At 45.0% G+C, this 25,852-nt stretch overlaps 1 protein-coding gene across 1 annotated transcript in view; it reads left to right on the forward strand.

The window, feature by feature from the left end:
* Positions 1–25,852, forward strand: part of LOC133126134 (cadherin-18-like) — a 275,444-nt gene that overhangs the window by 65,415 nt on the left and 184,177 nt on the right. Inside the window, exon 2 of the mRNA XM_061237983.1 lies at positions 17,942–18,006. The gene's annotated coding sequence lies outside the window, so the exon portion shown is untranslated. The remainder of the gene's footprint in view (positions 1–17,941; positions 18,007–25,852) is intronic.

The raw sequence follows: 25,852 nt of genomic DNA on the forward strand, positions 1-25,852 counted from the left end.
ATATTGTGTGCTCTGTAATTCCTAAAATTGCTATTAAAAATGTGTGATTTCTTGCAAACAGATTATATGAATATGAAGCAGCCACCTTGGCTCAATTTGTGCTTGAATGTGAATTATGTGGTAAGGACTTGAATTAGTCATCACACAGAAAGAAAGACTAAAGATTCAATTTGGAGTTTTCTTTTATACATGAGCGAGTCTGTGCACAAACAGAAATAATGTGAATTCATAGATGGAGGAGGTAAGCTATGACACACGTCTTTCATTGTACGAACATATGCACACCACGCACACTGGATCAGCCGGAGGCAAAAGTCAAGGGCTGTTAATCATGCCTGAAGTGTTGTGCATTCTTGCACATACAAAAGCAGGGAATGTATTGTACCTTGTGCACAATTACTGACATGTATTAACACTTATTCAAGTATTAGATGCTCTTTTCCAGAGCAACGGACACAGTGATGCATTTATTTATTTATCCATGCGTAGAGCTGGGTATTAGTTGAATCTATCTGAGCTAGCGGTTGAGGTGCACAACTTGGATCCAGAAAGGTTGGTGGTTCAAGCCTGGTGTAGCCACGATAAGATTTGTGCAGCTGTTGGGCCCTTGAGCAAAGGCCCTTAACCCCAAATTTATCCAGAGGGGATTGCCCCTTGCTTAGTCTAATCAACTGTACGCTATGGATAAAAGCATAGGCTAAATAACAAATAGCAGTTGAGTACCTACTATAAGGCTACAGAACAGAACGTTATCTAACCTGGGAATGGAATATGTAACCTCTGTGTTACAAAAAAGATCCCTAGTAGACGTGATATGCTGCAAATATAAGACATTTAATTATTTAAATTATAATGCACACCTTTACCGTAGCTACGTAGTTCTCTAAACTGCTAAGCATGGCTAACATTAGCTAGCTGTTAGCCATGTTAGCCTGAGTTTTCGGTAATAGCTAACACTAGCTAAATTGTCGAAGCTCTTGGACAGGACTAAAACGATCTACTCTTCGATGCAGGGCGTTGTTAAAATGTGCTTGGTACCGAAGTCCTCTAAGAGCCGGGACATGGCCAAGAAATGATCTACCCTGCTGTAAAATCCAGCGATGCCAGCTTAGCCAGCTTGAAAACTGAGCTGGTCAAGCTGGGTATGAGTTACAGCTGGAAGTTTCAAAACATACTGTAGCTTGAGCTGGTCAAACCATGTCGAGCTGGAAGCTGGGGGCTCGTCTGAACTGGTCAACCAGCGACCAGTTGTTTCAAAACCTGGCTTGAGCTGGTTTTTTTTCAGCAAGGTAGCGAGTTCTCAATGCTGTTCGGTAAAGCTAAAAGTAGTTCTCTAAAGTGTCAGACATGTATACGATTATCTAAGCCTTTGCACATTGCTTAATTGTGAACAGATCGTCTGCTCCCTCTCTTCTCAATTATCCAGACAGGTAGAATGTTGAGAGGGTAAAAGGTAGAGACTGGGTTACAGCTAAGATACTGTGGTAAGAAGAAAAACCCCAACCCACACAGATGGACTTGTGAATGGAAGAAAATGTCTGTATACAGATCCCTGGAATGGATTTTAAAAATATATATTTAGCTTTAGTTAATCTTTAGGCCTTTGCCAAAAAAAACAAAAAAAAACAACATTAAAAAACGACATAATCATTTGCATTGCAATGTAATGAGTTACGATTGCATAAGATGTACTTTCTCATGCAATTACATAAAAAATATTGAATGTGGCTGTCAATCAGGCAGTTCTGGGCATTAGTCAGAAGCGTGGTCTTAGGTGCCTGTTAGCTCTGGATGAATGAATGTCCTGCTTTCACATTCTGTAAATGTCAGCACCGCCTGATGATTTAGCGACTGAAGACCAGCGCTGCGGGCATCGGGGGAAAGGAAGGGGTATCGGGCGGTAAATATATGCACGCTCGAGGGGTAGATTAAATCAGAGTCTTGGCCTAATAACGCCGGGAAACCTGTGTGTTAACTGTAGTCCCCTCTGCAGTGTCTCTGGCCAATCAATGCAGTGTGGGGCAACATCCGATGCCCTTTAAGTTCAACCCGACGTGGTCTGGGTTTTCGTAACTGATTTTGGTCTCGTGGTCGATATTTATTAAAGGTTGGTTGATTTATTAAACTGCGTGCTGATATGCAAGTGTGTGTGCGTGCGTGTGTGTGTGTGTGTGTGTGTGTGTGTGTGCGCATGCATGCGTGTACAGTATGTGTAAAGAGCCAAAGTGCTTGAATATTTTAGAGTACCGTCTTGCATATTCTGAGAAACTCGAGACGTAACACATGCATTTTTGACTTGTAAATGTGTTTGAATAATGAGAAAATTCATCGCGTGTGACCAAGAAACTCCACCAAGCATCAACCCGCCGTGTTCATGTTTGCAGAAATTGTCAGAGGAACCATCAATTTACTTTTTTTTTTTTTTCGAGTGCTTATTTGTGGAGAAATATTCCACTCTTTTGTTGTGGCATGTTGATCATAATGAACTGGTGGGTGATTGGGTGCCTGATCTCATCTCCTGTAATGCTTCCTGACAGCAGTGCAGATGATGAAATAAATAAATAAAAAGATGTAATAGATTGCTCAAAGAATTTCTTCATTGTTATTCACAGACATAATATCTGCATTCTTATTATGAAATGTTTGCCATCTCTCTCACATTACAAAGCAGCATGCCGCAATTGCCTCATATGGAATACAATAATAATAATAATAATAATAATAATAATAATAATCATAATAATAATAATAATGGTGGTACCCTAGAGATTGCAGCAATATGTAATTCATTTCTTACTTTTTTGCTTGAAAAAGATACTAATTTATTGTACCCGAAGAGACGATTGCTGTACTTTCAGGGTACATTTAGGAAATTTGATCCTTGAAGAACAAAACTGCACCTCCACTGTCACTTTATTTCTGAGAGTCTGAGAGGGCGCAGTTTTTATATTCCGTTTTTATATTCTCACAAAGCTGACATTTTAAATACAAATACGTTTGTGTACAGTGTGATCTTTACTCCTATTGATCCGACCTGGGATTTGAACCCGCGACCTTTAAAGCAGGCGCTGGGCCAGCCTGCTCTGGCTGTGCCCCATTGGCAGACCCGACTGTGCCCTTCAGGACTCGGCCAATCGCTGTGGTGACGGACGCTATTGCGGCACACAGCTGGGGAGCGGGCGTGCTAGCGCTTGGATCTGTTTCCCACCATGCACCTGTGACCTGTCCCCACGCAGAGACATTTAACTGGCAGCGAGGCGACGTTAATCATGCTGTGGGATTGTGGGGCGAGGACGCGTAAGGTAACACATTCATTTAGCTATATGCTTGAAGGCCATCAAGGTCATCAAATCACATCCAGATCCAGACCTGTTTTTCTTTTCCCCTGCGTGATAAACTGAACAACTGGTGCTACTATTTGGCAGACTATTTGGCAGATTTGGCAACGGGCGGAACACCAGCGGTTCTTGGCCCTCAGGGGCCGCAACTTCAAGACTTTAAGGCCAACATGAGCATGACACATCAACTGCCATCGCTAGTCATAACAGCTTATTACATCTCACGCAGTGGTCATTTTCATTGACTTTCAATCAGTTATGCGATATTGGTTTTGTGCATTATACTATTGTGATGGCATTTGTCATTTGACATGTTTATGACTGTGTTGTGTAGGCTTTATGGTATGTTGTTCAAGGATAATTAGTGTGCATGTTTAAGGACACATGGATAAATGTATGTGTAAGTGTGTGTATGTATTACATATGAGTATATGCTCATGTGAAAGTATGTTTAAATTACATTATTGGCATTTGGCAGACACTCTTATCTAGAGAGATTACAGTTGATTAGACTAAGCAGGAGACAATCCTCCCCCGGAGCAATGCAGGCTTAAGGGCCTTGCTCAAGGGCCCAACGGCTGTGTGGCTGTGCGGATCTTATTTTGGATACACCGGGGATCGAACCACGACCTCGTATGTCCGAGTCAGTCTTAACTACTACACTACAGGCCGCATGTGCGTGCAAGAGCATGTGTGCTTATGCTAGAGAGTGTGTGTGTGTGTGTGTGTGTAAAAGTGTTGTCATCAGCACAGCACAACAAACAAGAGTGAATGTGTGTGTTTAAGAGTGTATGCTTGCGCAACGTGAATGGGTGTGTGTATTTTAGAGTGTATGCTTGTGTAAGAGTGAATGTGTGTGTGTGTGTGTAAGAGTGAATGTGTGGGTGTTTTAGAGCGAATGAGTGCGTGTTTAAGAGTGTATGAGTGTAAGTTTTTGTTTGAATCCAGGACAGTATTATGTATTATGTAACTGATAAGCTGGTAAAAGGCTAACAAATTATGAAATATCACGATTCCTTTTATGAATAAATATCTCATCTGATATTTAAAATCAATTCCCAGTGAGTGGAAACTATATCAGCGAGCTCCTTTTCTCTCTTACCCCTCCCTGTGTGTAATTAACCCCCGAAAAAATCATTTTTGTGGAGAAATACCTTTCTGGATGGATCTTTTTAATGTCTTCATTAAAATTTCATGAGCAGCATGAAGTGAAATGGACCGGCTCTGCGGAGCCGACAGCTCGACATGATTGAATATTTCTCTCTCTTTTAAAACTCCTTTATTTTTTTTGGCCGATAATAATTGGAATTGATCATGGCCTCATCTTTAATTAATACTTAGTGACCTGGACGCAGATAAACCCTGTCTGAGCTTTTCCCGGGATCTCTACATCTCCACAGCCGGCGCGTTGGGTCCGCACGGACCCCAGGGAATTCACATCTCCCGATCTGAGACATTTCCCTGCCTCTGGTTTTATGGCACTGATGTTTTATGTTGTGCGAAAGGCAGACAGTACCAACACAGCTCAGAGCCAGTGTCTGCCTTTTCTGTGATGTGCAGGCCATGGGTGACTTCTTCTTCTTCTTCTTCTTCTTCTTCTGTGGATTATGATTTACAAATGTGATTTAAACCACCGGTGACACGTGTGTCTTCTACTCTTTGGAAAAGTGGAATAGTGGATTTCAACTATTTTTTTAAGGACATTACACTTCAGTTAGCTTGCTCGTGTTTTTAGCCAAAGCAACATACAGTTGATTTGACCAAGTCAGGGACAATCCCCCTGGACCAATTTGGCCTTGCTCAGGAACCCAAAGCTACACAGTCTTTGAATGGCTATATTGGGGCTTGAACCACCAACCTTCTTGGTCCCAGTCAACCAACTTGGCCACAAGGCTATAGGCAACCATGTTTCTTTGTTTGTTTATTTATTTAAATACTAACATAGCCGATATCGGATAATTGTGGCGCTCCGGCGATTTGCAGGTTAGTTCATCGTCTTCTTACGATGCAGCAAATTAGCCGTGCGTGTTGACTTTACTCTTATTTATGCATTATTTTATATCGTAAATATTTTCAAGACCCCCGGCTCTTAATCAGCGGTGACTGCGGCGGGTACAGCTGGGCCAACGTGTGAATAATATGTTTTACTCCCATGAACACACGCGCATTAACAGCGCAGGTAGGCAGGACGGTGTGCTGTTAGCGCAGGGACACACTCGCCGCGCACAAACGTACGACCACCCAGCCGACCTCCCCGCTCCCGGATCCATCTCGGCCCGCATGTTTATGCTCAGGCCTTCCGTACACGCGTGCGATGACGGCATGCGCCGTGTTTCCCCCTTTCTTGGCCTGGGGGACCCCTGCGACCGGCCTCCTGGGATAGCCGTAGGCCCCGGCTGACACTGGCACGGCCGTGGCTGGGTAACAGGCTGCACGGCTCGTCGTCATCACTCTGAAACCCAGCGTGTCCGCAGTTAGCCACAAGGTGGCCCCAAACACAATAGACCGGACTGTGTTTGGAACAGGTATGCATATATACTCACTGAGCACTTTATTAGGTATTTATTAGCCTTTACCGATTGGTCCTCTGCTGCTGTAGCCTATCCACTTAGAGGTTTGACGCGTTGTATGTTCTGAGATTCTCTTCTGCACACCATTGCAGAACTGCTGCTCACTGTATTTTTTGCATTCTCTGCGAAGTCTACAGACTGTTGTACATGAAAATTCCAGGAGATCAGCAGTTTCTGACACACTCAAACCACCCTGGCTGGCACCAATAATCATTCCGTGGTCAAAGTCACTTAGATCACATTTCTGCGCCATTCTGATATTTGGCCTGAACAACAGCTGAACCTCTTGACCATGTCCGCATTATTTTATGCTTTTAGTTGCTGCCACATGCTTGGCTGATGTTTGCATTTACAAGCTGGTGTACAGGTTTGCCTAATAAAGTGATCACTGAGTGTATATATGCAGGGTTTGTAGTGATGGACTTGGCTGATAGTGAACCCCTAAAAGATCACCCCGCAACAGGTCCCCTGTCCAATGGGATGCCTGGGGTGGTGCTGGGCACCTGTGGAATTTGATTGGCAGTCCCACCCCTATTTCTCCACCGAATAAAACGCATTGCCATTGGAGGATATAACTGTTGGCGACAGTGAGCCACCCTATGAGAAGAAAATCACGGTAAGGCATCCGAATGCGTTCCCACAAAACCGTTCATTTGCGGTGATGCGCTTTACACTCTGCTAAATGAGATTTGTCTAAGCAAGGCCTTCCTGTAATGCAAACAGGCCTTCAAAATGAGAGGACCTCAGAAAAAATGAGTTCCTGTTTCCCTCGTGGCCGTCAGTGCATTTAAAGTGATCATTATCGCCACGGTTATTACCACAACCGCCTCATCTTAGACGCACACTCACAGATATGTACATACGGAAGATATATATTTATATATGAAATTAAATGTTAGCATACCTCCATTTGGCATGTGCCCTAGTGCGAAATGTGTGGAAATTTGCATAAACCAATGCCGTTTTCTTAACACGCTCCATTTAGCTCGGATGTTTTTCAACACGTCGCCTCTACATCATCATCAAAATGTGTTTTTGTGTCACTAAATATACAATTCCGCTGTTTGCTGACAGCGGGGGACCGGGTCGTGCCAGGCTGGGGGGTCAAAATGAGATAAATAAATTTGTGCGAAGCCTCGTATCGACAGTGCGTGGAGCTGGATTCCCCGCTATGAGGGACATCTCCCCTGCCAGTACAGTGCTCTGTCACTCATCTCCAACTCAGCTATTCTTCTAACGTTCTAGCGTTCATCTAGCCGTTTTAGTGACTATTTCCATTTGTTATATGTTCGTTTATTTGTGATTTGTTGGTTTTATTGACTGTTCTTTTATGTATTACCATTGTTTATTTATTTATTTTTGATCCTGTGAAGCACTTTGTGACTCTGTCTGTGAAAGGTGCTATATCAATAAAATTTACTTACTTTTTTACTTACTTACTAATCACAATGTGCACAGACAATACTTTTTAACAGCGTTAAGTTACACAAGCAGGGAGTGAGCCATGGTTCAGTTTTCTGTCTCTGAATTTGGGACATTGAGAAGGATACCGTATCACTATTAATACACTAATCAATGGCCAATGGCATGCCACCCCCCAACAAATAAATAGAAACATAAAAAAAAACACAAAATATGCCGATATGTGTCTTGTAATTTTTAGCATAGTCATTGTATTCACAAGATATTGAAAAGCATAAAAAAAAATTATTTCAGGGCAGTGTGATCTGAACTTATTTACAGCTCATATTAAGATTGTAAGATTGTGATTTGGGGATGGTAAAACAAGGATGAGATTAAAAACCTGGCGCTACACTCTCAGAAAACAAATGGTCGCAAAAAGAAAGCTTTGACAGGCGAAAATGGTTCCTCGCCTGGGAGCGTACGCACTCCGCTCCCGTGATAGAGGGTTCCAGAAAGAACTAAACAGACGTGTGCCATGGTGGTGCCTGGCTGAGGCGTCAGTCTGGTGCAGTTGCACTCCGAGGACCGCGCTTTGCGCCCCGGTCCTGCCAAAGCCGAGGTACGGGGGGGGGCATGAGGGTGGGCGCTGCTCCGGGGGCGGGGGGGGGGGGCGACCCAACGGGCAGGATCACCGCACTACCCCGAAATCACAGTCCAGAGCGAGAGACGAGGCGGCTCGAAGAAGGCGCGTCGATCTCTTTTTAGGGTTAAGAGCCTTGATTCAAGGGCCTATCGGCTGTGCGGATCTTATTGTGGCTACGCCTCTCTATTCGAACCACCGACCTTGCGGGTCGCAGTCACCTTAACCACTACATTACAGAACGCCCCATATGTTTTCTCAACTAACATGGCCGATTGCAATCAGACACACATTTATTTCAAAAAACTTAGCAGGGTTCCTCGATGGACTCCAGCCAAAGAACCCTTTTCCTGTAGCGTCTTTATTCACACCGAACGAAACGCGAAGTAAAACACGTTGAGCTAGCAGGGCGCAGCACTTACAGCAGAATGAGAATACTCGTCCGTATTTATAACCTTAATGAGTTCCCCTGCCCTGCGCCGCTAATGCAAACCCCGCTGATTAAACACGGATACCAACCGACATTACTCTGCGACCGCCGTGACCGGAGCCCGGAGCAACGGCGGGACGGTCCTCGCCTCGCGGTAACTCTCCACGGAGGCCGCATTTAACTCAACGCAATCTATTCCCACCACCGAGATGACAAATGAACAGCTTGTGTAGCCGGGAAGCTGCGTCAGCAGGCCCTTGTTTGCGTGGGGATTATGAATCTTCCCGGCAACGTATTTTAAGCGGCGTGGCCCTACCCCCGGCGTGCTCTCACGCCCTGTAACGGGACAGGAAGTGATGAATACGTGGGCGTGGTTACGGCGCCCCTCTCTGCTCTCGACTCGTCTTCCTGGGGAAACGGGTGGAACGGCATTAGAGCCGCCACCCGAAAGCTGAAAAGACATCAGGCTGGGCGGGGGGGGGGGGGGAAGCGGCACGTCGAGCTGTTCATATTCCAGCTGCTGCCAAACTTTTGCGGCCCTGATAAAAGCCGTTGATGGATAACAAGGCAACGGGAAATGGCTACACGACTCGTGATCTTTCTGAAATCCCCGGTCTCGCTCTGCGTAGCGCCCGAATAGGGCCGTCAGCGTATAAAATATGGACACGATCGCGAGGCGCACGGAGTGGCGACGCGGGGGGGGGGGGAGACCTCGGAGGAAGACGAGGTGATGAAGAGGAAGTGGATGATGCGATTATTCACTGTCCTCCTTCACTGGCCTCTGTGTGGAAGTGACAGGGAGGGAGTGCACACATGAGAGACATAGAGTGTGAAAGAGGGAGAGGGAGAGAGAGAGTGTGAGAGAGGGAGAGGGAGAGAGAGAGACACAGAGAGAGAGAGCATGAGAGAGAGAGAAAGGCGGAGGGCGAGCGAAGGAGAAATAGAGATTGATGCTACCGCACAGATCTGCTCTTTGTCTGGGGTAAACACTCAGGAGATGGGGAGGGCTAGGGGAAGGTAATAGGGTGAAATAAAGATGGGTTTTAAGAACACCGATAAGCAGAAGAAGAGGAGGCTGGAACAGGAGGAGAAGAAGAATGGGAAGAAGAAGAAATAACAGTGTGATTAGGAGTTAATTCAGCTTGATGGGGCAAGAAGTTTAACGATTACTACAGCCATAAAACAAGGTGTAGCGCTCTTAATTAAACGGAACACACAACGCGTTTGCAAAACCCCTCCGTGGAAAAAAGCTGCCCGCCATTGAGCACTCAGGATGCTCGACACCGCGTCTCCATCCTTCCCCGTTAACCGCTCCCAGAAACAGGGTCAGGCAGTCATTCTGATTTTAGATTGAGTACGTTTGGGGACGCTCGTTCCCCTATCAAAGTAAACTGGCGTTTAAGGGTAATGGCTCCACAGCACTGCGGCGAAAAACCGTTCAGCCGCGGTCCAAGACACTCCGCAGAATCGTAAGATGACAATCCGGTCGGGGCAAGGGTAATTCCCTTTTATCTCCAACGCCTTTACGGCGTTTCAGATCCTCAGCGCAGATAAACACGTTTCACGACGACATTTACTTACCTTGTAATCGTGCGTTTTATTCAGATTTTTTGTTGCTTTCATTTTTAAGTTAAAATACCGGGAGAAGGGAAACATAAAAATTAAATGTAAATGTATGAAAGTTGTCATTGAAAAGTGTTTTTTTGCCTTTGGGGGTTTATGAAAGAGAGCTAGAAAAAAAGGTAAGGAGCTATTTAGCGTGAGGGAGGCGGACTAAAGAGATCCCTTGATTCAAGTCCGTGACCTTGTCTGGGCTAATGGAATTTAGTGAATAAATTGAAGGTGTTGGACTGTTTGACACCATTTATCTGGCTGTCAGAAACATTATGCATGCAGGTGATCAGGTTGTACTTGCCCTGAGAACACTAAACTTAACTTGGCTGTCCTTAAACGAAATTTCCCCTTTGTCCATCTGTCATCCACGGCAGAGTCCTGAAGTAGCCTACTTATTCATGAGCATAATGGCAGCAAACCCAAGACTCATGTCTACAGATGGTATAAGGTTGTCCTGTATATAGTGTTAATGTTGACGATGATGATAGACAGATATATAGATAGATAGATGCATCATTACCTTTATCTCAAAAGCGCTTTATAGTGATAAGAGGGAGTCTTGCCCCAGCCACCAGCAATGTGTAGCGCCAACCTGGGTGATGCAACGGCAGCCATTTTGTGTCAGAGAGCTCATCACACACCAGCTGAGGTGGAGAGGGAGAGAACAGTGTTTTTGCCATTTGAATCAGGGGATGATTAGGTGGCAGGTGGAGAGAGCCAGGGTTGGGGAATTTAGCCAGGACACCGGGGGAACCCCTTACTCTTTGTGAAGAGTGCCGTCGGATCTTTAACGACCACAGGGAGTCAGGATCTTAGTTTAACGTCTCATCCAGAAGTACGTGATGGTGCTGATGATGGCTAGCCCACGAAAACGCCAGTACAGAGCACGGCCAATGGTGAACGCAGATGCGGGCGTTGATGCAATGAGACAGGGACCCACATTCTGTGCAATCCTGTAGCCCAAAAAAGAGTCAAAGACTCAAGTCAAATCTCAACAGCAGCAGACATATCAGCCTGATTATTCCATAATCCAGTTTTCCAGAACGGGACCACATCTCCCACCAGAGAGGATCTATGAGGGTCACTCTCCTTTTCTCACCGTTCTGCACTTATCCGGAGGCGGTCTGTCAAGGCACACGTATGTGTTTTTAAATTTGAAGATTGAAGCCGTCATGCACAGCACAACACAGACATACAGGAAGCTCAAGTTCAGCTGAAGCTTCCAAGGCATATCTCAGTAAAAAATTGAAAAGAAACGTTCATAATTTTCACAAATAATACAAATATTGTAGGTAAGAAAGTCTAAGGAGGTAATTTATAACTAAGGAGGAAATATTCAAGTCATCACTGATATTCCATTATAGTCTAATATGCAAAAGCTAGGTCATGTCGGTGCACAAATGGGACTTTTAAAGTTCCTGGAGTCTCACTGTCTGCCTCATCACACTGATTAAGAACATTAGCCTAGAAAAAAAAAAAAGAAAAAAAAAAAATGAAGTCATTTAGGCCTGCATGTCACTGCTGGTGACAGTGAGAAGAAGATGATGAAGAAGAAGAAGAAGAAGAAGAAGAAGAAGAAGAAGAAGAAGAAGAAGAATAGTGCAAACTAACTCTTTGATTTGAGAGGCATCCGTGCACTAACCCATAAATAAATATGACACAGGTCCGGCGATCTGACATTGGCGATGCAGTGCCGCATATGCAAATGTCATGGGAAATCGATGGGCTCCTCCATAATTCAGTTTGTACACATGTTGGCTTGGTGACCGCTGAATAATTACATGTCTGAGTGAGCTAGGGGACCTGTGAACGTCGGTGCCGGACTCTAAAACGTCGGTGCCAAACGGAACAGCGAGGAACACTGCACAAGTATGACTGCACACAGGTGTTATATTTAAGAAATAACTCATGAAAGGCTGTGGCATAGAGAAACTTTACCAGAGCTAAGGGCTGTTCTTCGGCCCGACACACAGCAGAGGGTTGCAACCCACGTAGCTGCGATAAAATTACTATATACCACGTCCTGGAGTGAGTTATTGCGTTTTTAAAATGGTCACCAAACATAATAATATAGATATTAGTGACACAATCGAATTACAACCATTTGTTGTTAACAATTTAATTACAAGAATAATTTACAAGAAAGTAGTTCCCCCATACTAGTACATAGTGCCAGGTGGTTGCTATGCAACGTTATTAAACTGTAACGTTGTTCTGCCAGACTCCCTAGCTACTTAGCTTGCAGGCTACCGTGAGTGAGCTAATAAGAGTTTACGCCTTTTTGACGTGTATTTGCACATTCCCATTGCAAGCAGGGGACAGTCCTCCCCTGGAGCATTGCAGGGTTAAGGGCCTTGCTCAAGGGCCCAACAGCTGTGCGGATCTTATTGCGGCTACACCGGGGATCGAATCACCGACCTTGCGCCCAGACATGTACCTTAACCACAATGCTACAGGCTGCCCTAAATGAACTACAGTGCCTCTAAAAAAGTAATTTTCCCATTCCTAATTTCCTCTATCACTACTCATTTATCACACTTTCAAGGGGCTTTTTAAAAAAAATGATGTTTTGTGTTTACTCGGGTTCCCTTCGTCGAACATTACACTTTGTAGAAGATTTGACACATTCTCTGTGTCAAAGATACAACAATAGAGGAAATCCGGAACAAGGCAAATACGTTTTCGCAGTACTGTATGTCAGAGTATGTTACAATTTGCAGCAGTTTTTTGTCACACATTACTCTCCTAAGACCACAGGCTGACCGTGTGTCTGGGAACATGTGACCCATATGAACACAGGGGCGATACTATGTTTGCTTCATTTCACTGTTTAAAGTTCAGACACTCTCCATGCAGTGATCTCACTGAATCCCTGGCCTTATCGTATGTATGTGCATGCATGCGTATAGGACAGCGGTGGATAGATGTAGCTTGGGACACAATCCAGAGGGGCCAATGTCAAGAGGAAGAAGAAGAAGAAGAAAGACAAAGAGGGCAGAAACACTGGGGGCTTTCAAAACCAGGCTCGATAATGTACTATTTAGCTTTTAGGTAAACTAAGCAGTAGGTACACTTCAGTGGTAGAAAAGGTAAGCATTGCTGGGCTGAATGGCCCTGTTCTCATCATTATGTTATGTTAAAAGAAGAATACAAAGAAGAAGAAGAAGAATAAACACTCTCGGATGGATGGATATTGTGTATCATTATATATATATATACTACACTACCCCATGGTTTTGTTAAAGGGTCAACATTAGAGCCAGTCTGTTGACCTGGGTTTTTGTATAGTTGGTTTCCATGGCAACAAAACGCAGCATCCGTTGCTCATGGGCTCTCCCATTCATTCTGCCAGAAGATCAAAAAGATAAATACATAACAAATAAAATCAGAGGGCACACCTGTGCATTCATCATTTCTGCCTCTGCACCACAGTCACGATCACAAGCACATCCCTCCCGTTATTTATTTGTTCCCCGTGAAGGCACTTCCTTAACCGTTTAGTAATGGTTTTGGCTTATCGTCAACTGAATTTGTAATCTAGCCAAAGATGATGCATTAAGAATTTCTTTATTTTCTTTTGAAAACTTTTTTTTTTTTTTTTTTTTTTTTTTTTTACACTTTGCTTCTGGAAACTCAGTGTGTATTATTGCAGTGTATAAGAGTAGGGAGAGCAGAATAGTGCAAGTCTTATTTCGTTCTGTGAGAATTTTCTGATCACAGGGCCACGGTGGGTCAGGTAAAGTAATGGTGTGCTATAGGATCGGGAAGGCTTTTTCAAAAGGTGCCAAGAAGGATGAAAATAAATTCAAAGCTAAATACAAGCTGAATTTGCTACAGACTGAATTTCTGTAGGTTGGCACAAGGCATAGCTTGTGAAAAGCATTCTCCGACATGCACAGGAGTGCCCATGGAGAACCGCTTCTGAATGCCCACATTTACCCAGGGCTCTTGAGTTCACTTGCACAGTGTCGAAACATGGGCAGAGATATTTTTATACAGTGGGGTCCAAAAGACCATCAGTGAATATGCTTCTATTTTGCATTCTTTTTGGATTAAATACAACCTTTCTAATTGCAAATTATATTATCAGCACACCGATTTCAGTGGAATGTTGAATGTACGTGGATCTCAGAATTTCTTAGTATGAGCCATGTCCCCCCTTGCTTTAATGGCAAAGTGCACTCAAGCTGGCAAGGACCTGGTGGCCCATGTTATCCCAGCATTATTTAACAATCTTCCAAGGAGCATCCTGTGATGTTACTGAATGCTTGGCTTTCGTCAGTCTTCAAGTGCCCCCATAAATGTCCAATGAGGTCAGGTGACTGTGGATTGGGCAGCACTTCTTCCTCTTTCGAGTAGTTCTCGCAAAGCTTTGAAGTAACACTAATTTTTACATTTTTCTAAATCCTAAAACTTTTGGTTTATTTTCATGATCACATAAAAGAAAATAAAAAATAAACAGATTTGCTGTGTGGTCTCAGACTTATGGACCCCACTGTACTCTGGCACAGAGTTGAAAATGAAAGGTTTCAGCATCAGGCTAGGGCCCTTCCTTCCACTGGTCCAGTTATTTCAGAGCAGATCATCCCTGTCCTTGTGCCCTGTCCAGGCCTGGACAGCCTGTAGCCTAGCGGCTAAGGTACATGACTGGGGCAGCCTGTAGCCTAGTGGCTAAGGTACATGACTGGGGCAGCCTGTAGCCTAGTGGCTAAGGTACATGACAGGGGCAGCCTTTATCCTAGTGGCTAAGGTACATGACTGGGGCAGCCTGTAGCCTAGTGGCTAAGGTACATGACAGGGGCAACCTTTATCCTAGTGGCTAAGGTACATGACTGGGGCAGCCTGTAGCCTAGTGGCTAATGTACATGACTGGGGCAGCCTGTAGCCTAGTGGCTAAGGTACATGACTGGGGCAGCCTATAGCCTAGAGGCTAAGGTACATGACTGGGGCAGCCTGTAGCCTAGTGGCTAAGGTACATGACTGGGGCAGCCTATAGCCTAGAGGCTAAGGTACATGACTGGGGCAGCCTGTAGCCTAGTGGCTAAGGTACATGACTGGGGCAGCCTATAGCCTAGAGGCTAAGGTACATGACTGGGGCAGCCTGTAGCCTAGTGGCTAAGGTACATGACTGGGGCAGCCTGTAGCCTAGTGGCTAAGGTACATGACTGGGGCAGCTGTAGCTGTAGCCTGCTTTGTCAACTGTAAGTCGCTTTGGATAAAGGCTGTAATTTTACCAAAGTTAGGGTAAAAGATTTCAGCTTGTCCGTACCTCATCTTTGGAGGACAAAAAAAAACAAAATAAAACAATCCAAACTAAAATCAACAGTGCTACCTTTTCTCATTCTCGTATATCAGACTTAGCTGTTCCTGTGTGCCTACTCCACTAGGTTTATACATACAGATTCTGATTTTAATGATTGACAATTCCCTGCGATGCTTGCTTGACAATTATCACATCGATACTCTATTGTATTGTACGGATCGATAATGTTCATCAGCAATCTCCTTATTGGTTATGTCTGAGCTTTTGAAATACCAGTGGCTTATCTTCAGTGACAGTGACTAGAGCATAGCTGGTTATTGATAAAGCGTAATGAATGTAATATTGGAGGATATGAACATACACATATTATTAAATGTCACATATAATATGTCACATATCAATAAATCAATCAATCTTTATTTGTATAGCTCATTTTGTGCAACTGGGTGCAAATAAATGCACTTAACATTTGAAATATCAATACAAATCCATAATCACATATGCACCTATTTATATCACGGTTTAACCCCCCCCACCCCAATCCACCTTGAGGCTGAGTGGCAGTTAATTTGGGGCCCGGATGAATTTGAGGCCCTTTGTAATCTCAGTCACACACCACCCCAGCTGAACCATAGAAAAAAAAAGGAGTCGGTACGGAGTAATGCCCAAAGCTGTCATTCCGATGTGACACTGCGCAAATCAGAACCGGAGCCTGCTTTCCTCCGACGGCCACAACCCCCCCCCCACCCGTCCGCCAATTACGAATTCATCCGCCTAGCGGGAACGATTTAAGATCGGGCGCAACACTTAGCCGAGGAGAGCGCTGCCTGTTTGATGACAGGGCCCGTGGACCCACACACACAGCGGTGTGTTCAGCCTTTTACAGCGGCGGCACACCACAGGAGGCCCCGCCCGCCTTTCACCGTTTCACTGTACCTATAATTAAAGGTACAATAGCTCGTTCTAGACTTCTAACAGTGGCGAGAGGAATTGCAGCAACAAACACCCTCAAACCACAACATTGTTTGTCCCTCCCCCCTGCTCTGTGAACGTGCTGACGATGAAACGCCATTTGCTGTGGCAATTAGAACCAATTTTCAACCAATGAGCTTGAATTATTGTACAGGCATACACTGTTTTGGTACAGAGTTGACAGGCCGTCAACTGCATATTTTGAAACCCGAATTTAAGAACTATAAACACAGGCAGAGGGTGAGTCAACATGTCTGTGAGCCTTTTGGCAATGATAGGAAGGGATTTACAATGGTCTTGTTACAATGTTTTAACACAAAAATCTTACCTATTGCACCTTTAATTTGATTGACAAGATTCGAGCAGTATCTACAGACTGGGAGGCACATGCTGTGAGCTCGGTGAACACATTGTATTCTGGTCTCACAGAGGAGGGAACTAGCACTGCTGCATGCGGTCATTTAGAGAATTAAACCGGCAGAATTGGTTTCGAGGGAGAGAAGGAGGACGGCCTCCTCTCCTGAAATGGAGCTGTGCCCCCTGGGTTTTGCATATCGGGCTGAGAGCGAGATGGCGGAGCCCCAAATTAGGTCCCGCGGTCTGGAATGGTTTTTTTTTCTCCCGCTCTCCCGGCTCTCAGTTCGGCGGCCGGACACGGCCCTGTGAGTGCAGCCCAGACATGAGGATGAATAATAAAAATCTCACCACTCGCCCTGCGCGTACACGATGGGGTGACAGAGAGAGCAGTGCCTCGCAGAGCGATCTTTCATTACGTTTAATCTCGGTACGCTTCCTTTTTTTTCTTTTCTTTTTTTTTTTTTTTTTTTTTTTTTTTGGGGGGGAGGGGGGGGGGGGAAATCGCCCACTGCCCATTTGCCCAGGTGCAAACTTAATGAACAGCGAATCGATCCTGTCACACACCATCCAGACATGGCCGCACACTTAAACTAATTGCATCGTGACAAGCAAGCAAAGTTGGCAAGCTGCGTTCCGGGGAGGAATAAGATGAGCGTTTGGTTACGGCTCTGGCACCCCACGCCTGAGACGCCGATGTTCCCCAACGGTCAGAGACTGTGAGGCGATCGGACGCGCGTTCAGGACGGCGAACGCGCAAGGAACGTGTGTCGGCAGCAAACAGTTACTATTGAGCGATTCCATTCATTTTGGCACTAATGCCTTTCTAACTCCAATGGACTTCGGTCTAATAAGGCCAGCAATTGCATCGATTAAAGGGTATTAGAACAGCCAAATCGTTGTCTACTTTTTGTTCGCTCTGTTTCCCCATCAGCAGCCATTTTTGTCTACCTTTTCAAACTGTTAGCTAACATTCATGGCGAAGAATGCTAAATGGTTGGCATTTATATAGCGCCTTTATCCAAAGCGCTGTACAATTGATGCTTCTCATTCACCCATTCATACACACACTAACACACCAACGGCGATTGGCTGCCATGCAAGGCACCGACCAGCTCGTCAGGAGCATTTAGGGTTTAGGTGTCTTGCTCAGGGACACTTCGACACAGCCCAGGCGGGGGATCGAACCAGCAAGCCTCCGACTGCCAGACAACTGCTCTTACTGCCTGAGCCATGTCGCCCCTATAGAAGAGAAAGAAGTTTGTATATGCTGGCGAACGTTAGCTACTCTTAGCTGATATTTGCCGTCTTGAACGCACGTCTGGCTGTCTCAAACATGCTGCGTTTGTCTTTCAGAGAGGCGCTGCCGGGGAAAGGACACGGAGAGACAGAGACGCGCGGGACACTGGTGCAACCAACAGGTAGGTGTCAGATCATTTATATCTATGGTGATATGCTGTGTCACCGAGAGAGAGGAAGACTGGGGAACTGAGGATGTGGAGAGAAGTAGGAGCGAGAGAGAGAGAGAGAGAGAGTCAATGTGTTTGTTTGAAAATGTTTCATGTGAGTGTTCATACTTGTTGCATGTTGTACTGTATACGTGTCTTCCATGTATCTGTGTGTTTCTATACACAGTGTGTGTGTTGCGCTGGCAATATGACAGTAGAATGAGAAATTGAGAATGAGAGAGAGAGAGAGAGATCCATTTGCAATAGTGTGCCTTAGTTTTTTTTTGTTGCCGGTGTAGGGAGGGGAGGGGTTGTGTTTATGCAAGTTTTCATGCCATGTTAATGAGGCATATTTGAATTATAATGTGAGCGAAATAATACGTGCACTCTCTCAATGGAGGCAATGGTAGATTATCCCCTCTGCAAATTCCCTAAATTAGCCAAATTCCCTAAATTAGCCTTAAATTAGCCTTAACTACCCTTGTGTTTCCTGGGGATCCAATGCATTTCATTCTAAGTAATTTAATGTCAAATTAAATCATTTTCAAGTAATTTGAGCCGCCATTGCATAAGAAATAAACCCTTAAAAACAGCCTATTCATTTGGAGATTAACAAGTCTAAAATAACATAATAATACTCTTAGTGTGTTGAGCTTGTGATGGTGATTTTCATGTTTGACTGATTTTGTAGCTTCTCCGAATGACAGATGCAGTACATAACCCCTGAATCACTGCCTTTTTCAATCCCACCTAAAGCGCACTACAAGGATAATGACAATTTAACACAGTGCAATTCTTAACGGACAGACTCAAAACAAAAAAATCTCTGGCACTATTTTGGCAGCTTGGTTATCTTCAGCTCGCACTCACAAGATCAACAAGGAGGACGGTTGCAGCCGGAAAAAAATAATTTAAACAAATACGACTTCTTATTTCTGGTCAGAGCGAGTGGGGGCTGTGTGGGCTTACTCTGAACAATGGAAGCTGGTCCTGGAGCTCGTGCGAATCTACGGAGACGTGACCCGGCGTGAGCTCAAGAGGCTCATCTTCCGTTCGGGCACGCCACGGGAGAGGCCAGCAACGCTGCCAAAACATCCAAATCTGAAGCTGCTTGGCCACTCAGAAAATGGCCGCTCTGTCACTCGAGATGGCTTTCAGAGGACAAGTAAAGACATAAATAAATGGCCTGCCACAAAACACTTTGATACTGTTTTGTCTTGTGGCGCTTCTGCGATGTGAGAGGCACGTGTCAGTAACCCCTTGGCAGAAAACATCGAGCTTGTATTCAGGCAAGCCCTCCGCACACAATGCCTTTGTGCCGGGCCTTTTGAATAATTGATTAGAGGCATCGATTCTGTAAATTAACAAGGATATACAAGGCCTTGAGGAGTCAGCACCTAAAGACAGAAATATTTGCTGGCAAGGCAGGGGACCAATTACTAAATTAGTCTAAATAGTGCCAAATTGAGAGGTAAAATGCAGAATTCCAGGAACTACGGTATGTTTCACAAACACCCAGCCGCCCCATCGTGCCCTCTCTCTCAGGAATAAGGTGACAGCAGAGGTACATTTTTGTTCTTCAAGGGTCGAATTTCCCCAATTCACCCGGAAAGTACAGTAACGTTCTCTTTTGGTACAAATTAATACATTTCCCAAGCAAAAAAAGCAACACATTCCTTAGATATTGCTGGCTAAGTGTACTGGGGGCCACCCCAGCCACAAGCATTTAGACCTTTATACCTATTCACACTGGGGGCTGATTGGTCCATCTGAGATAAAAAAAATAAAAACCTGAACCAATGGGACCCCTCTTTACAGTTTCTATTGCTTTACAGTTAATAAGGAGTCTCTGACAGCAATGTCAATCAAATTCAGAATGAACAAACCATATATGAACAAATAGAAAATAATGTTGATATGTTGTGCCTAATATGGTAAATATTGTATGGCATAATTAATTGTATTTATCTTTTCCATGTCACTGAGTGTTGCAGTGGGTAGTGTTGGGAGACAGACAGATTTGTGTATTACAAAAAATTCACATATGCATGTTAAGCTTCCATTGTTTTACAGACAACCAATAAAACACAGCGGTAGAAATTGCAGCCTATAGGGCAACCCTGTATAACGAATGACCAATCAGAGGTCACACTGTATTTAGCACCCAAATTTGAATACTTGCAAATGTACTTGTATAAAGTCCCCGAACTCCAGTGGTTCGATGGATACTTTTGTGTGAATCCTTCATGCTGGCTTCCTGCAATAAATACTTTCCTGACTCAAGACACAAACATCGGATTTGCTGCTTCCTGAGAAAACGGTCACTTTAATTATTTGGTAAAACTTTGTGTTACCAACAGTAGGCAACTTAGCAACAGATTGATCCATTTGAGGAGATGCCATTTCACGCACTGCAGCTGCAACCGATGTGAAAAAGCCTGCCAGGTGGGGTCATGTCACAAAGCAGATCATTACTGCTGCAAAAATAGCTCTTTGTCTACCTGGAACTCATAAAAGCACATTCATAAAAGCATATCCATTTATGCGCAGTGCCATTCAAAGTCATGGTGTATGAAAACAGAATAAAGCAGCCCTGAAATGGCATTAACTCAGTATGAGAGAGAGAGAGAGAGAGAGAGAGAGAGAGTGTGGAAGGGGGGAGAGAGAGGGGAAGATTTTTACAGCCCATAATCCACAGAGCGTCTCAGCTCTCTAACACACTAACACAGGAGCACAGGTTGGAGGTAAGCCAGTTTAGTCCAGGCTGATGAGGCGCGGACGGTGTTAAACGTGTGGATATAAAACAGCGGACGGACGGACTCTACAAGCCTTCATTACCTGTGAAGGCTGAGCGCCAGGGAAGGAAGCTCTGCTGTTATCATTCATTCATTCATTCATTATCCTGACCCGCTTATCCTGAACAGGGTCGCAGGGGGGCTGGAGCCTATCCCAGCATACATTGGGCGTAAGGCAGGAATACACCCTGGACAGGTCGCCAGTCCATCGCAGGGCACACACACCATTCACTCACACACTCACACACTCATACACTCATACCTATGGGCAATTTAGACTCTCCAATCAGCCTAACCTGCATGTCTTTGGACTGTGGGAGGAAACCCAGGCAAACACGGGGAGAACATGCAAACTCCTCACAGAGAGGCCTTGCCCGACCGGGATTCAAACCCAGGACCTCCTTGCTGTGAGGCGGCAGTGCTACCCACTGCACCATCCGTGCTGCCTGAGCTGTTTTCACTGTCTGTAAAATTACCACACACGTCTTTGCATACGGCTGTCAAATCAGTAAATATCTCAGAGAGTTTTTAGTCCCAGAGAGCAGCTGAATGAGGCCAGTTTTATTCCCTTTGTGAAATATAGTCTCTTAACCGATTATGACAGAAACTCAAGGAAAGAAAGTTTTTTCCACTGTGTCCAATTTATCGAAGCACTCGACAAAAGTGAATCCTCGAGGTTGAAGGTCATTTTTCCTTGGAAACCCTTATTGAATTTGATGGCTTCCTGCAAAATAAGGATTTTTTCCAGTGATGGCAAACATATTGGATATTAAATGTGTATACTAATTTTGCCACAAGCTGATTAAAATTTTGTGAACACAAACAAGGAAGTATATAGTTAGGGTAGTGCATTTTTATGTATGTATTTACATTATGTGTGTCCTATTTACACTTCTCACATATTTTATAAGGTTTGACACTTTAGCCTTGATGGCACACGTGAGCTCTCAAAAAATCGCCCTCAAATAATCTCTCTGCCAGGTGCTGTCAGAAAGTTATAAGCACAAATAAAGTCAAAATGGCCTTTTACAGCGCGGGCGGAGGGGGAGGGGGGGGGGGAGGGGGGGGGGGAATAAAGTTCAAATCAATTTTTAAAAAACGCGTTGAAGAATGATCCGTTTAAAATCCGCTCCAGACGGCGGGGTGGAGATGCGAGGGCCTGTGCCACGTCGATCACTCATCCGCCCGGGACAAGGGCACCGCGCGGCGTAATGGCGGAACACAGTGACCCGCTCCCTGCTTCCCGCTCCCCGCCACACATAATTGAGGCTGTTATGTTTATCGCCAGCGATCACTCGAGGAGCGCGGGGCGCCTTGTGCCTCTTCGCCGGGCGGTCAGGGAGACAGGCGAGTGACGGAGGAGGGGGGGGGGGAGGGGGGTGTGTCGATGGCCTCCCCGAAAACGAGGCGGGAGGCCGGGAACATTTCCATGAAATACGGCGGCTATTTGCGGGCCCTTGTCACCGCGGCGACGGGTGAGTGCCCGCGTTCCGTCGGCGGAGATCAGCGCTCAGAACGTCTGCGGACCCCCCCCATCCAGATGGAGACCATCGTCATTTATGATTTGCTTTATTGGAAGAGAGAACGACGGGCTCTGTTTCAGGGGGAACATGAATTTGCTGTTGTGCTGTGGCGTTCCGTGATTCACTCTCGTTAGAGGGACCTTACGCTGCACGACGCGTGAAACTAAACGGGTTTTAATGACGGGAGAGGGTCATTCAGCCCGTTTACGCCTGTCATTGTACCGACCGCCCAGAGAGCCCTCTGCACGGCAATTCACCGGCCTCAGACTACCGCTGAAGGGGATGGTCCTGCTCTGAAGCCTGGCAAGCTGCTCCCTGCAGTAAAAAAACATCCTAAATGAAATAAAATAATCTGTGCAAGTACATCCTTGTTTACTGGTGACATTCACTTAACGAATGTTCACCTCTGCTCCCTGCTCAGCCAGCAGACCTCTCCTGCCTGCTACACAGCATGCTGGGAGAGGAGATTAATCATCTTCAGCTTATACAAGATTCCCCCTGTCTCCTCCTCCTCCTCTCTCTATCTCTCTCACCTCCTCTCTCTCTCACCTCCTCCTCCTCTCCTTCACTCTCTCATCTCCTCTCTCCCACTCTCTATTTCTCTCTTGCTCCCTCTCTCTCCGTCTTACCTCATCTCTCCCTCTCCCTCTCTCTCTCACCTCTCTCTCTCTTCCTCGCCATCTCATCTCCTCTCCCTCTCCCTCTCTCCCTATCTCCTTCTCTCTCTCTCTCTCTCTCTCTCTCTCTCTCCCTCTCTTTATTAACTGACAGACACTGTAATTGCTTGCTTCCTGGTTCCTCTAAGCACCTTGTCGTTTGTCTTGTGCAGGGTGCAGGTTAAACACTGCCTGTTAGACCACCCTCATTAATAACAGAGCAGCCCCTCCCTGCAAATCATCCCTCTATCGCTCTGACAAGCATAGTGCCAATCTCATACTACTACTACTACTACTACTACTACTACTACTACTAATAATAATAATAATAATAATAATAACAATAATACTAATAATAATAATAATAATAATAATAATAATAACAATAATACTAATAATAATAATAACACTAATAATAATAATAATAATACTAATAATAATAATAATAATAACAATAATAATAATTGTGGGATTTTCTCTCATGATCTTGTAGTGCTTTACTGTGAAAGTGGCAGAAATGAATCATGCCAAGTGCCAAGCTGAACTCGTGTTGACAATGAGCTCTTCCCTGTGACAAGGTGAAGGGACATCGATGCTATTAATGAATGATGCGGGAGGTCACATGGCCTTTTCCACACTGCTGTTAGTGCACGGGAGCCGGATGATGCAATATGATGCTATCTCACATTCCAGAGCTAAGGCTAGCTAAATGACGCTACAGGCTGAGTGACAGGCTAGATGTCCCTGGCTGAACAATGCAGACGCGTTTATTCTTATCACAGCCTGAGCAGTCTTTTTCCTTTCAGTGTCTCTCACACCGACTAGCAACTGTTTAAAGGTACACTAGGTAAGATTTTTTGCGTTAAAACATTGTTACAAGACCATTGTAAATCCCTTCCCATCGTTGAAAAAGGCTCACTGACATGTTGACTCACCCTCTGCTTGTCTTTGTCTTTATAGTCCTTCAATTTGGGTTTCAAAATATACAGCTGACGGCCCGACATAACTGTGCAATGATTCAAGCTCATTGGTTGAAAATTGGTTCTAATTTCCACAGCCAATGGTGTTTCAACGTCAGTGTGTTCACAGAGATGGGGGAGGGATGACCAGTGTTGGGGTTAACTCACACATATCGGACATCTGAGTCACTCACTCTTACCAACTCATCATGGGCTCGATCATCATGGGCTCTCATTCAAACTCATCCAAATTATTTGTCTATCTCTCTCTCTCTCTCTCTCTCTCTCTCTCTCTCTCACACACACACACACACACACACACACACACTGTGTTAGAGGGCGTTAAAGGAGCAGCTAATGCCATCTCAGTCAACAGTCCCTGTCCTTTTTGCGTTACCTGAAATCATTCACATTTGCATGTGTGTTTGTCTACCCAGCCAATCTTGTTGATTGATTTCCCCCTCAGCAAAATTAACAAGGCACACTCACTCACACAAACACACACCCACCCACGCACACTCACACAGTGACATTGACACACACGCACACACACACACACACTCACACACTGACACCCACACACGCACACTCACTCACTGACACACCCACCCACACACACACACTCACACACTGACACTAACACCCACACACACACACACACACACACAGTTCTACAGCTGTTGTTACTGGACCCATGCACTGGTCAAGCAGGTCTGCTCCCACACACTGACATTGACACAAACGCACACACACACTCACACACTGACACCCACACATGCACACTCACTCAATGACACACCCAACACACACACACACTCACACACCCACACACAGCCATGTGCACACACAGGACATTGACACACAATGAGTGTGTGTGTGCATATGTGTACTTGTGTGAACACTTGTGTATGTGTGTATATATGTGTGTGTGAGAGAGAGAGAGTGCGTGTGTGTGTGCGTGTGTGTGTGTGTGTGCATATGTGTACGTGTGTGAACACTTGCGTATGTGTGTGTGTATGTATGTGCGTGTGAGAGAGAGAGAGAGTGTGTGTGTGTGTGTATGTGTGTGTGTGTGTGTGGGTGTGTGCATGTGTGTCCGTGCCTGAACACGTGTGTGTCCGTGTGTGTCTAATTCTGAATTAGGTTTCCACATTCAGTCCTGTCCTTTTACTGATAGACTGGTTACACAACCTGGCCTTCAGGTCAGCAGAAAACACAGCCCCGCACTAATGCCTCCGCCGTGCACTCCATCTCGAAATCACTCCCACGGAATGGCATTGTGCTTATCTGGGACACGACCACTATCAGACCATCTCATCAGGGGCCCTGTGGGGGGGGGGGGGGGGGGCCCTCCTGCTTCAGGTTTGGGGTCACAGACTGGCACCCCAATCAATGTTTCTCTCATCATTTCCACCCCATTACTCAGCCAGACCGGGAATGGTTCATAATGCAGAAATAAATTGCTGTGCTAATGTATCTTTTTCAAATAATGAAAATTGATTCATAAATTCCTTTAGAATTTATTTCCAAGAGCCATGGTCAAAGACAGGGTTTCTTTAAACGTGGTATTAGAGGGTTATTGGTAACCAGACAGCAGTATCATGTGTAATATGGGGTGAAGATGGTACAGGTAAGCTTCATAAAAGTAGTTTTTTTTTCAACATTGCTTCCATTTTGTTAATGGACAACATGCAGTGGAGTGTGAGGTCTATATATCATGTGAGTTCAGAACATGGCTGACTCAATCTTCTGCATTGGACACACAAAAGCGCACTTTCTGTGCAGGGCTTTCTGAAAGAAATGCATTAAAGATGAACAAAAACCATTGTTCCACACGGGAAAGGTATCTGTATTTCGAAGATGCCATCTTGTATAAAGTTTTTCAT

The sequence above is a fragment of the Conger conger genome, chromosome 4 (assembly GCF_963514075.1).
Source record: "Conger conger chromosome 4, fConCon1.1, whole genome shotgun sequence".
Taxonomy (NCBI): domain Eukaryota; kingdom Metazoa; phylum Chordata; class Actinopteri; order Anguilliformes; family Congridae; genus Conger; species Conger conger.